Source organism: Amblyraja radiata, chromosome 13, assembly GCF_010909765.2.
Source record: "Amblyraja radiata isolate CabotCenter1 chromosome 13, sAmbRad1.1.pri, whole genome shotgun sequence".
NCBI classification, from domain to species: Eukaryota; Metazoa; Chordata; class Chondrichthyes; order Rajiformes; family Rajidae; genus Amblyraja; species Amblyraja radiata.
The window spans coordinates 61,916,036-61,928,608 of NC_045968.1; the positions used below are offsets into that span (position 1 = coordinate 61,916,036).

At 51.3% G+C, this 12,573-nt stretch overlaps 1 non-coding gene across 1 annotated transcript; it reads left to right on the forward strand.

Annotated features, from left to right (window-relative positions):
- The first annotated feature begins 3,117 nt into the window (after positions 1–3,117).
- Positions 3,118–3,309, forward strand: LOC116980200. The gene has a single exon (XR_004413892.1). It is a non-coding gene; the product is annotated as a U2 spliceosomal RNA (small nuclear RNA).
- The last annotated feature ends 9,264 nt before the right edge of the window (positions 3,310–12,573 follow it).

Genomic DNA, 12,573 nt, shown 5'->3' on the forward strand with positions numbered 1-12,573 from the left:
ATTTCAAATGACATTAGAAACGGGAATAGTCCCCGAGGATTGGCGTACTGCGCATGTTGTTCCATTGTTTAAAAAGGGTTCTAAGAGTAAACCTAGCAATTATAGACCTGTTAGTTTGACTTCAGTGGTGGGCAAATTAATGGAAAAGATACTTAGAGATAATATATATAAGCATCTGGATAAACAGGGTCTGATTAGGAACAGTCAACATGGATTTGTGCCTGGAAGATCATGTTTGACTAATCTTCTTGAATTTTTTGAAGAGGTTACTAGGGAAATTGACGAGGGTAAAGCAGTGGATGTTGTCTATATGGACTTTAGTAAGGCCTTTGACAAGGTTCCTCATGGAAGGTTGGTTAAGAAGGTTAAACTGTTGGGTATAAATGCAGGAATAGCAAGATGGATTCAGCAGTGGCTGAATGGGAGAAGCCAGAGGGTAATGGTGGATGGCTGTTTGTCGGGTTGGAGGCAGGTGACTAGTGGGGTGCCTCAGGGATCTGTGTTGGGTCCTTTGTTGTTTGTCATGTACATCAATCATCTGGATGAAGGGGTGGTAAATTGGATTAGTAAGTATGCAGATGATACCAAGATAGGGGGTGTTGTGGATAATGAAGAGGACTTCCAAAGTCTACAGAGTGATTTGGGTCATTTGGAAAAATGGGCTGAAAGATGGCAGATGGAGTTTAATGCTGATAAATGTGAGGTGTTACACCTTGGCAGGACAAATCAAAATAGGACGTACATGATAAATGGTAGGGAATTGAAGAATACAGTTGAACAGAGGGATCTGGGAATAACCGTGCATAGTTCCTTGAAGGTGGAATCTCATATAGATAGGGTGGTAAAGAAAGCTTTTGGTATGCTAGCCTTTATAAATCAGAGCATTGAGTATAGAAGCTGGGATGTAATGTTAAAATTGTACAAGGCATTGGTGAGACCAAATCTGGAGTATGGTGTACAATTTTACTTCGGAGTCACGTGAGTGACTACGTGAAGAACCCGCTCAGTGCGCAGGCGCGGCATTTTACGCCAGCAGTGCAACAGCGGCAGCGGGAGAGCCAAAGCTCTCCCGCAACAGAGAAACGGACCGTCAGGTGAGTATCCTGAAGTCGGGTTTCTTTTACAGGGGAGCCCCTTTTTCTGCTTGTGTTTTACAGGCAGAGAAAAAGACTCTGGAACAAAACTGTCCCCCGTTCAAGGAGGAACGTTTCCCGTCGGGGGGAAGGGGGGCAGCAACAGGCGGTAGGAGCGTTTACCCGGTGTTCCGCTATTCCCCGACACCGTGCCGAGCCCAGCCCGCTAGTACCTGAGCAGCGGGCTTGATGCATAGCCACCCGAAGAGGCATCCGGCAGGTGTTCCCGATTTGGGACGGGACGTCTCTTCACCCGCACGGGGGGGAGAGAGAGCCGCCTGAGCCGCTGGAGCGGCTCTCGGAACAGGTGCCTGCGAGACGCGCTGCTTGAGGGGCGCTCTCGCTACTACAACGCACAAAAGCTCTAGAAGAAGGCGGTAGGAACATTTACCGGGCGTGCCGCTATCCCCACACCGCGCCGAAGCCAGTCCCGCTAGTGCCTGAGCTGCGGGCTGGATGTTCAGCCATCCGAAGAGGCATCCGGCCGGTGGCTTCCGACTTGTCGGAGGGGACGTCTCTCCACCCGCATGGGAGAGAGACAGCCGCCTGAGCCGCTGGAGCGGCTCCTGGAGCAGGAGCTCCTGCGAGACACGCTACGTGAGGGGCAGTCTCGCTGGAGGGTTCAGGCATACCCTCCACAGTGCCTAGGCACTGCCCATCGCTTCCTCCTTAGTGTGGTTAGCTTTGGGGTGACCAGTGGCTGGGCTGGTCATGAAGAGGGGTCACTGGCTGAACAATATCGGGAGTATGCTTGAGGTACAGGATCAGGAAGAGCTGCTGGGTGTGGCTGCTATGTGGCTCCACCACTAGCGAGATGGCTTTTCAGTCTCAACTGATGGCCAGCTTACTACCTGTCTTTTCCAAAAAACCTCTCCAAGACAGGTAGCCATGAGGCGTTGGTTTTATCACGCCTCCCCTAAATTGCATTTACTCAAAGTGCCCGCCATTATTGGGGGATACATTGAGCAGCGCATTTAACCTAAATATTTTAAAAATGCATTTGGTACCCTGACGTCGGCTATCATGTCCACCTGCTCATTCCAGAAGGACAGGGTAGTATGGCAAAACACCTGATCCTACTGTTCAACGGCATACCTCATAACTTCTGAAATGAACTCACAAACCTGCCCTCAATCTATGAAATTAACAGGACTATGAGAACGCCGACCTCACAAGCACAGATCCTGCTACCTGGCACTTACCAAACCAGTCCTAAAAAACTGGACGAAGTGTTCAAACTATTCGGCACAAGAGGGCAGAGTCTGGAATGAGCACCACACTAAACCAGACAGCAGTACCTCTACGTGTCCACCAGGGGCGTCTACCTCATGGTACTGGTGAAAGCTCGGGGCCTGCATGCCAAACCCGTAGCATTTTAGGCCACGGCCCAGAGCAGGCCCCAGAGGAAAATGCGCCACCCCCCAACAAAGATCGTCCCTACAAGAACAAGGAACCAGAAACCGAAGAAAACAACAATGAAGACAGATAAGTATGGTTCCTACCATCACATAAAGGTTAAGGGTTGTACTAACAAAGGGTGGATGAATCACGCCTGGTTAGGAAGCTATCACTCTTGGTAGTTATATACCAAAAAATAAATACAAGGGGAATAGAATTAATATCTTGCCACCAATTCAGCAAGCACCCCAAGTGGTCTACCCTCCCACGATGGTGAATGTCGCACCATCGTTGATAAACCACTTGAGTATTTCACCAGGTATACCCATTCATGGGATTTGTAACTACTACCATGGATCCAAGGATACTTTATGGTACACATCGACCTTGAAGATGCACACTATTCAGTACCTTCTCATATAAGTTTCGGATATACCGCAATTACCTGGATGGAGTAACCATGATGAGCATTGCGGCATTTAAGTCAAAGTTATCCAGAATCAACTAGCCCTGACACTTAGAAACATTCCGTCATGGCATGTCTATATATTAACGACAAACTATCCTTGGATACAGCTTTAGCTGCATCGCTTCTCGGCCTTTTGGCTAAGATCAAGTGTAGTATCTGTTCTTATCAGTTTAATAATCTGATACATCCCTTATCTAGGGACCATATATTAAATTGAATTTTGGAACAGGGAGATGGAATAGGGGCTTGCTCCGTCCACTCCACGCATCGACCCAGTATTGCAGTGCCTCTGGGAACGGTGCACAAAATATATATCCAGATATTTACGTTGACCATCCACAACGTTGTTATCTGGTATTCATTAAGACTATCAGTCATGGTGTATTAACCACCAATCAACTACGTGGTAAAGTAATTGGGATATAGCAGCATTACCAGCTACTGAACTTTGTACCTTTCCTATGAGCTGAGATACTAGTGTTCAAAACTATCTCCATACCTGTAATATGGGGGCAAATGGATTAATCTGTAGTGTTATCATGGAATTTATTGGCAGGAAGGATTATGGTTGTACACTTCCACCTGTTTTGAGTAACATCTTATGTGTCCTGATGTGTTACTGAGCTTGTAATACTTAATGCCAATATGAATTGACTTAAACATGTTATATATTAACTTAGTTAATTCTAGTGAAGCATTTGCTCAGTAATCCACCAAATTTGCATGTTCGTTTATAAGATAACAACATCAGTGGTGGCATATACCAAACCACTTGGGCGGAGAACATCGATATTAGGTGACAATTTATTAACAATTGGAAACCGTATGTCGTCAAACATGTTTGACCTTCAGTAACTCACCTATCAGGTGAGCTAAATACTGTAAACATACATTTAAACCAAAAATATTTGCTGAAATCACTAAGCAATATGGACACCAGATATCGATTCCTTATATCCAATTAAATCACCACGTACTAACTTACGTCACATGAAACCAATCTCAAGGCAGCGGGAATGGAGACATTCCCGCGTATTGAGGGGTGGGGGGAACCTAATCTCTATGTTTTTCCTTTCCTTCTACCTCTTCAATAGGTACTACGGCTTCATCAGTCGGGTACTACGCATATTACAGTGGACCAAGTCCACAAGCATGGTTCCCAGTGATCCTCGACATGGTCATTAAAAGAATTGCAGAATTGGGAAGACCATTGCTGTGCTTGGATCAGCAGCACTATCAACCTGATGACAGTATTCCGTAGCATATCCTAGGGAACATACCTGAGGAGCATCAAGAAATGGTACACTGTTTTCCAAAACAGGAATTACACATTCAACTATAACAAAAAATTGTACTGGAGCTCCTGGCAGGTCTTCACCACAATGAAGGACATGTTCTGTTAGCCTACTCAACTTGGGTACCGCTCACTGGTGATCAGATACAGGAGAGGTATATCAATCCATTCCCCAGAAATAGGTACACCCAAATTGGGATGTCAGTGAAACCCTGACATACCTTAGGGGATGATCACCAGCCAGGTCACTCACCCTGGAACAGCCTACCCTGAAGATGGACATGCTGGTGGCCTTACATCAACACAAAGAGCCAGCTCTCCCATCTACTGTGATGGGACAACATGGTTATAACACCAGATAGTGTCACATGCCCATTCAAGGGTTGGCCAAACAGAACAGACCAGGAACATCAGGTCCAGTCATGAAATTCCGGGCATACCCACCTGAACCACGTTTTATGTGTCATGACCCACTTAGAGATCGACACAATAAGGAATACCGAGGGAGAGGAAAAAGCCTTATGGGTCAGCCACAGGAAACCTCATGGTCGGGTGATGAGCTAAACTATCTCTAGTGGCTCAAGCAGGTACTGGGAGTTGCTGGAGTAAATACTAACGTGTATAAAATCTTATTCCACCAGGACAGCTTCCACGTCAGTAACTAAGAGGATGGACGAGCCTATGGACCACATCCTGGCTACTGCAGGGTGGTCTAGGGAGTATACGTTCCAAACTTTTATAACAAACCGCTGACAGAACCTATATCGTTTGCAGAAAAAGAATCTGCAAAAAATATATAATGTAAGCCCGGGGGAGCAATTGGTCTTGTTGTTGTTAATAACACCATTATTGTTTTTGCAAACAGATTCATGGCTGATTACGATAACATACTTCCTCCCTCGAATGACTTTGGCAGCGAGTGAAGTATGAACTGTTACACGGTTTGAAATCACAGAGCTTTGAAGTCTTCACGTAGTCAGTCACGTGACTCCGAAGTAAAATAGTAAAATTAAACGAGAACTTACCAGTTTGAAGTTTGATCTGTATTTTATGAGGAGTTACGATGAGGGATTACGTGCCCTCCGCTCCCACCCTCATTATATGGATCAAACTAATAAATTGATGTCTCCTTATCTTTACTATGTTTACTTCGAATAACTGTGTCTATCTGCGATTCCACACCGCTGCTTGGAAGTATGCCGCGCCTGCGCACTGAGCGGGTTCTTCACGTAATCCCTCATCGTAACTCCTCATAAAATACAGATCAAACTTCAAACTGGTAAGTTCTCGTTTAATCTTACTATTTTGGTTGCCCAATTATAGGAAGGATGTCAACAAAATAGAGAGAGTACAGAGGAGATTTACTAGAATGTTGCCTGGGTTTCAACAACTAAATTACAGAGATAGGTTGAATAAGTTAGGTCTTTATTCTCTGGAGCGCAGAAGGTTAAGGGGGGACTTGATAGAGGTCTTTAAAATGATGAGAGGGATAGACAGAGTTGACGTGATCAAGCTTTTCCTTTTGAGAATAGGGAAGTTTCAAACAAGAGGACATGACTTCAGAATTAAGGGACAGAAGTTTAGGGGTAACATGAGGGGGAACTTCTTTACTCAGAGAGTGGTAGCGGTGTGGAATGAGCTTCCAGTGGAAGTGGTGGCGGCAGGTTCGTTGGTATCATTTAAAAATAAATTGGATAGGCATATGGATGAGAAGGGAATGGAGGGTTATGGTATGAGTGCAGGCAGGTGGGACTAAGGGAAAAAAGTTGTTCGGCACGGACTTGTAGGGCCGAGATGGCCTGTTTCCGTGCTGTAATTGTTATATGCTTATATGGTTAATGTGGGGACAGGGATAGTGTGGGGACAGGGACAGTGTCGGGACAGAAACAGTGTGGAGAGTGTGGGGACAGGGACAGTGTGGAGACAGTATGGGGACAGCGGGGACAGGGACAGTGTGGGGACACTGACAGTGACAGTGTGGGGACAGTGACAGTGGGAACCGCGTGGACAGGGTCAGTGGGGATAGGGTCAATGTGGGAACAGGGTCAGTTTGGGGACAGGAACAGTGTGGGGACAGGGACAATATGGGGACAGGGACAGTGTAGGGACCGTGTGGGGACAGGCACAGTGTGGGGACAGGGACAGTGTGGGGACAGGGACAATGTGGAAACAGGGTGGAGACAGTGGGGACAATGTGGGGACAGGGACCGTGTGGGGACAGTGTGGACTAGGACAGTGTGGGGACAGGAACAGTGTGGGGACAGGGACAGTGTGGAAAAATGGACAGCGTGGAGACAGGGACAGTGGGGACAGGGATAGTGTGGGGACAGGGATAGTGTGTGGACAGGGACAGTGTGGGGACAGTGGGGACAGGGACAGTGTGGGGTCAGCGGGGACAATGACAGTGTGGGGACAGGGACAGTGTGGAGACAGGGACAGTGTGGGGACATGGACAGTGTGGAGACAGGGACAGTGTGGGGACAGGGACAGTGTGGGGACAGGGACAGTGTGGAGACAGTGGGGACAGGGACAGTGTGGGGTCAGCGGGGACAATGACAGTGTGGGGACAGGGACAGTGGGGACAGGGACAGTGTGGAAACAGGGACCGTGTGGAGACAGTGGGGACAGAAACAGTGTGGAGACAGTGGGGACAGGAACAGTGTGGGGACAGGGACAGTGCCGGGACATGGATAGTGTCGGGACAGGGACAGTGTGTGGACTGGGACAGTGTGGGGACAGGGTCAGTTTGGGGACAGGAACAGTGTGGGGACAGGGACAATATGGGGACAGGGACAGTGTAGGGACCGTGTGGGGACAGGGACAGTGTGGGGACAGGGACAGTGTGGGGACAGGGACAGTGTTGGGACAGGGACAGTGTTGGGACAGAAACAGTGTGGAGACAGTATGGGGTCAGCGGGGACATTGACAGTGTGGGGACAGGGACAGTGGGGACAGGGACAGTGTGGGGACAGGGACAGTGTCGGGACAGGGACAGTGTGGGGACAGGGACAGTGTGGAGACAGGGACAGTGTGGTGACAGGGATAGTGTGGGGACAGGGACAGTGTGGACAGGGACAATGTGGGGACAGGGACAGTGTCGGGACAGAAACAGTGTGGAGAGTGTGGGGACAGGGACAGTGTGGAGACAGTATGGGGACAGCGTGGACAGGGTCAGTGGGGATAGGGTCAATGTGGGGACAGGGTCAGTTTGGGGACAGGAACAGTGTGGGGACAGGGACAATATGGGGACAGGGACAGTGTAGGGACCGTGTGGGGACAGGGACAGTGTGGGGACAGGGACAGTGTGGGGACAGGGACAATGTGGAAACAGGGACAGTGGGGATAATGTGGAGACAGTGTGGGGCCAATGTGGAGACAGTATGGGGACTGACAGTGTGGGGTCAGGGACAGCGTGTGGACAGGGACAGTGTGCGGAGAGGAACAGTATGGGGACAGGGACAGTGTAGGGACCGTGTGGGGACAGGGACAGTGTGGAGACAGTGTGGAGACAGTGGGGACAATGTGGGGACAGGGACCGTGTGGGGACAGTGTGGACTAGGACAGTGTGGGGACAGGAACAGTGTGGGGACAGGGACAGTGTGGAAAAATGGACAGCGTGGAGACAGGGACAGTGGGGACAGGGATAGTGTGGGGACAGGGATAGTGTGGGGACAGGGACAGTGTTGGGACAGGGACAGTGTTGGGACAGAAACAGTGTGGAGACAGTATGGGGTCAGCGGGGACAATGACAGTGTGGGGACAGGGACAGTGGGGACAGGGACAGTGTGGGGACAGGGACAGTGTCGGGACAGGGACAGTGTGGGGACAGGGACAGTGTGGAGACAGGGACAGTGTGGTGACAGGGATAGTGTGGGGACAGGGACAGTGTGGACAGGGACAATGTGGGGACAGGGACAGTGTCGGGACAGAAACAGTGTGGAGAGTGTGGGGACAGGGACAGTGTGGAGACAGTATGGGGACAGCGGGGACAGGGACAGTGTGGGGACAGGGACAGTGTGGGGACATGGACAGTGTGGGGACAGTGGGGACAGGGACAGTGTGGGGTCAGCGGGGACAATGACAGTGTGGGGACAGGGACAGTGGGGACAGGGACAGTGTGGAGACAGGGACAGTGTGGGGACATGGACAGTGTGGAGACAGGGACAGTGTGGGGACAGGGACAGTGTGGGGACAGGGACAGTGTGGAGACAGTGGGGACAGGGACAGTGTGGGGTCAGCGGGGACAATGACAGTGTGGGGACAGGGACAGTGGGGACAGGGACAGTGTGGAAACAGGGACCGTGTGGAGACCGTGGGGACAAAAACAGTGTGGAGACAGTGGGGACAGGAACAGTGTGGGGACAGGGACAGTGTGGGGACAGTGGGGACAGGGACAGTGTGGGGTCAGCGGGGACAATGACAGTGTGGGGACAGGGACAGTGGGGACAGGGACAGTGTGGAGACAGGGACAGTGTGGGGACATGGACAGTGTGGAGACAGGGACAGTGTGGGGACAGGGACAGTGTGGGGACAGGGACAGTGTGGAGACAGTGGGGACAGGGACAGTGGGGTCAGCGGGGACAATGACAGTGTGGGGACAGGGACAGTGGGGACAGGGACAGTGTGGAAACAGGGACCGTGTGGAGACCGTGGGGACAAAAACAGTGTGGAGACAGTGGGGACAGGAACAGTGTGGGGACAGGGACAGTGCCGGGACATGGATAGTGTCGGGACAGGGACAGTGTGTGGACTGGGACAGTGTGGGGACAGGGACCGTGTGGGCACAGTGTGGGACAGGTAGGTATGTTGCAAAGCCTACCTGAAGCGTCGCTGAAAATCTGTCGCTGCGGGTGTGCGCGATTTTGGCGCCGTTTAGAGGGGGCGGGTTTAAAACGCGATTTTCTCTAGGCTGTTCAAATCGAAGATGTTCAGCCTAGTTAATTATTAACGAAAAATCGCTGGAAGACCCCGTCGCAAAAGCTATTATTAGTTTTAAAGGCCTCGAATAATAGTTATAGTAGTTTAAAAATCAATCTCTAAGCCCGCGAACACCAGCAACCGCAGGGTCTCATAAAGCAAATAGCAGAAGGTATATATTTTTACATTAAAAAGGGCTTCTAAAGATCCCTTTATACAAAGTTTAATATTGCGAGAAGCTCATTTTGGGCCCATTATATCCCGCAGTATTTATCTCGGCATTTGAGGCACAAATCTACCGCAATGTGAACGTTCTAAACCACCGCGTTCCACAGGGACCCACTGGAAAGCTGATTTAAATGGACTTTAATTTACAGCAATTGAACACTAAATTCCTTCCATTTGGTCTATAAATTAATGTAAATGAGATTTAAAAATCATGTTTTATTGTGAATTATTTGTGAATATTATTTGGACATTTAGGCTATTTAAAAATGTTAATCATTTATTAAGAAATGGATAGATGTTTAGATCTAGTAATTGAAGTCTGAAATTAGCTACAATTAGGTAACTAACTAATTATATGCTTTAATTTCAGGTCATCCAAGTAAGATTATTTTATATTTGTTTCAGAATGCTTCAATCTATGATAACTGAAAATGTCATTCAGTTCTCTTAATTTTCAAGAAAGTTATGGGCTTTTGACTGTTCACGATCACAGCTTTTTTGTTATGTCCATAGAAAATCAATAGGGAACAAGATGCTCATTTCCCAGTATGAAAATGGCCATAACTTTTTAAATACTTGAGATATGAAAGTGAATTAGGTGTCAAATTAAACTTATTTTTATGCTTTATCTGATGGGATAAATTGCAGACTTGATTTTTAAAATCTCAAAATTTTGTAACATTGCTAGGACAGGGACAGTGTGGGGACAGTGTGGACTGGGACAGAGTGGGGACAGGAACAGTGTGGGGACAGGGACAGTGTGGAGACAGGGACAGTGTGGAGAAAGGGACAGTGTGGACAGGGGAGTGTGGACAGGGATAGTGTGGGGACAGGGACAGTGTGGGGACAGGAACAGTGTGGAGACAGACAGTCTGGACAGGGACAGTAGGGACAGGGACAGTGTCGGGACAGAAACAGTGTGGAGAGTGTGGGGACAGGGACAGTGTGGAGACAGTATGGGGACAGCGGGGACAGGGACAGTGTGGGGACAGTGACAGTGTAGGGACAGGAACAGTGTGGGGACGGACAGTGGAGAAAGGGACAGTGTGGAGACAGTGTGTGGACAGGGACAGTGTGGGGACAGGGACAGTGTGTGGACTGGGACAGTTTGGAGACTATGAAATTCTAACCTCCCCCCTCCTCTCTCCCTCTCCCTATCTCCCCCTCCCCTCCCTCTCTCCCTCCCATCCCTCTCCCCACCGGCCCACATCCAGGCCCATGTCGCGCCTCCACCACTTCATTTCCCGCCGTCCAGGTCACCATGGAAACAGCAGCACGGACCGACCCTGACCTGGCCCGCGGTCTCCATGGCGACCGCTGCCCTGCCACTGGGGGGCGCTCTGGAGCAGGTTCACCGACACGACCCACCACTGGGGGCGCTCTGGCGATGGCGCGATGAGGCGGGAAACGTCTGGCGGCCGTTGGCGCTCGAGTAAAAAATGTGGCTCCGGCTTTGGTTGATGTTGTGGATCTGGCCTGGTGGGTGGGGACAGTGTGGAGACAGTGTGGGGACAGGGACAGTGTGGGGACAGGGACAGTGTGGGGACAGGGACAGTGTGGGGACAGGGACAGTGTGGGGACAGGGACAGTGTGGGGACAGGGACAGTGTGGGGACAGGGACAGTGTGGAGACAGGGGCAGTGTGGGGACAGGGACAGTGTGGAGACAGGGGCAGTGTGGGGACAGGGACAGTGTGGGGACAGGGACAGTGTGGAGACAGGGGCAGTGTGGGGACAGGGACAGTGTGGAGACAGGGGCAGTGTGGGGACAGGGACAGTGTGGGGACAGGGACAGTGTGGAGACAGGGGCAGTGTGGGGACAGGGACAGTGTGGGGACAGGGACAGTGTGGGGACAGGGACAGTGTGGAGACAGGGGCAGTGTGGGGACAGGGACAGTGTGGGGACAGGGACAGGGACAGTGGGGACAGGGACAGTGTGGGGACAGGGACAGTGTGGGGACAGGGACAGTGTGGAGACAGGGGCAGTGTGGGGACAGGGACAGTGTGGGGACAGGGACAGTGTGGGGACAGGGACAGTGTGGGGACAGGGACAGTGTGGAGACAGGGACAGTGTGGAGACAGGGGCAGTGTGGGGACAGGGACAGGGACAGTGGGGACAGGGACAGTGTGGGGACAGGGACAGTGTGGGGACAGGGACAGTGTGGGGACAGGGACAGTGTGGAGACAGGGGCAGTGTGGGGACAGGGGCAGTGTGGGGACAGGGACAGTGTGGGGACAGGGACAGTGTGGAGACAGGGGCAGTGTGGGGACAGGGACAGTGTGGAGACAGGGGCAGTGTGGGGACAGGGACAGTGTGGGGACAGTGTGGGGACAGGGACAGTGGAGACAGGGACAGTGTGGGGACGGGGACAGGGACAGTGTGGGGACAGGGACAGTGTGGGGACGGACAGTGGAGAAAGGGACAGTGTGGGGACAGTGTGGGGACAGGGACAGTGTGGAGACAGGGACAGTGTAGGGGCAGGGACAGTGTAGGGGCAGGGACAATGTGGGGACAGGGACAGTGGGGATAATGTGGAGACCGTATGGGGACTGACGGGTCAGGGACAGTATGAGGACAGGGACAATGTGAAGACTGGACAGGGACAGTGTGGAGACAGCGGGGACAGTGGAGTGTGGGTACAGGGACAGTGTGGAGACAGGGACTGTGGGGACAGGGTTATGTGGAGAGAGTGCGGGGACAGGAACATTGTGGATACAGTGTGGGGACAGGGACAGTGGTGACATTGTGTGGACGAGGACAGTGGGGACAATGCGGGGACAGTGTGGGGACAGTGTGGAGACAATGTGGGGACAGGGACAGTGTGGAGACAGGGACATTGAGGGGACAGTGTGGCGACAATGTGGGGACAGTGCCGGGACAGGGACAGTGTGGGTCAATGTGGGGACAATGTGGGGACAGGGTTGGGACAGTGGACAGGGACAGTGTGGGAACAGGGACAGTGTGGACAGGGACAGTGTGGGAACAGGGACAGTGTGGGGACAGGGACATTGTGGGGACAAGGACAGTGTGGGGACAGTATGGCGACGGTGGGGACAGGGACAGTATGGGGACAGCGTGGAGGCAATGTGGGGACAGTGAAGACAGTGTGGAGACAGGGAAAGTGTGAGGACAGTG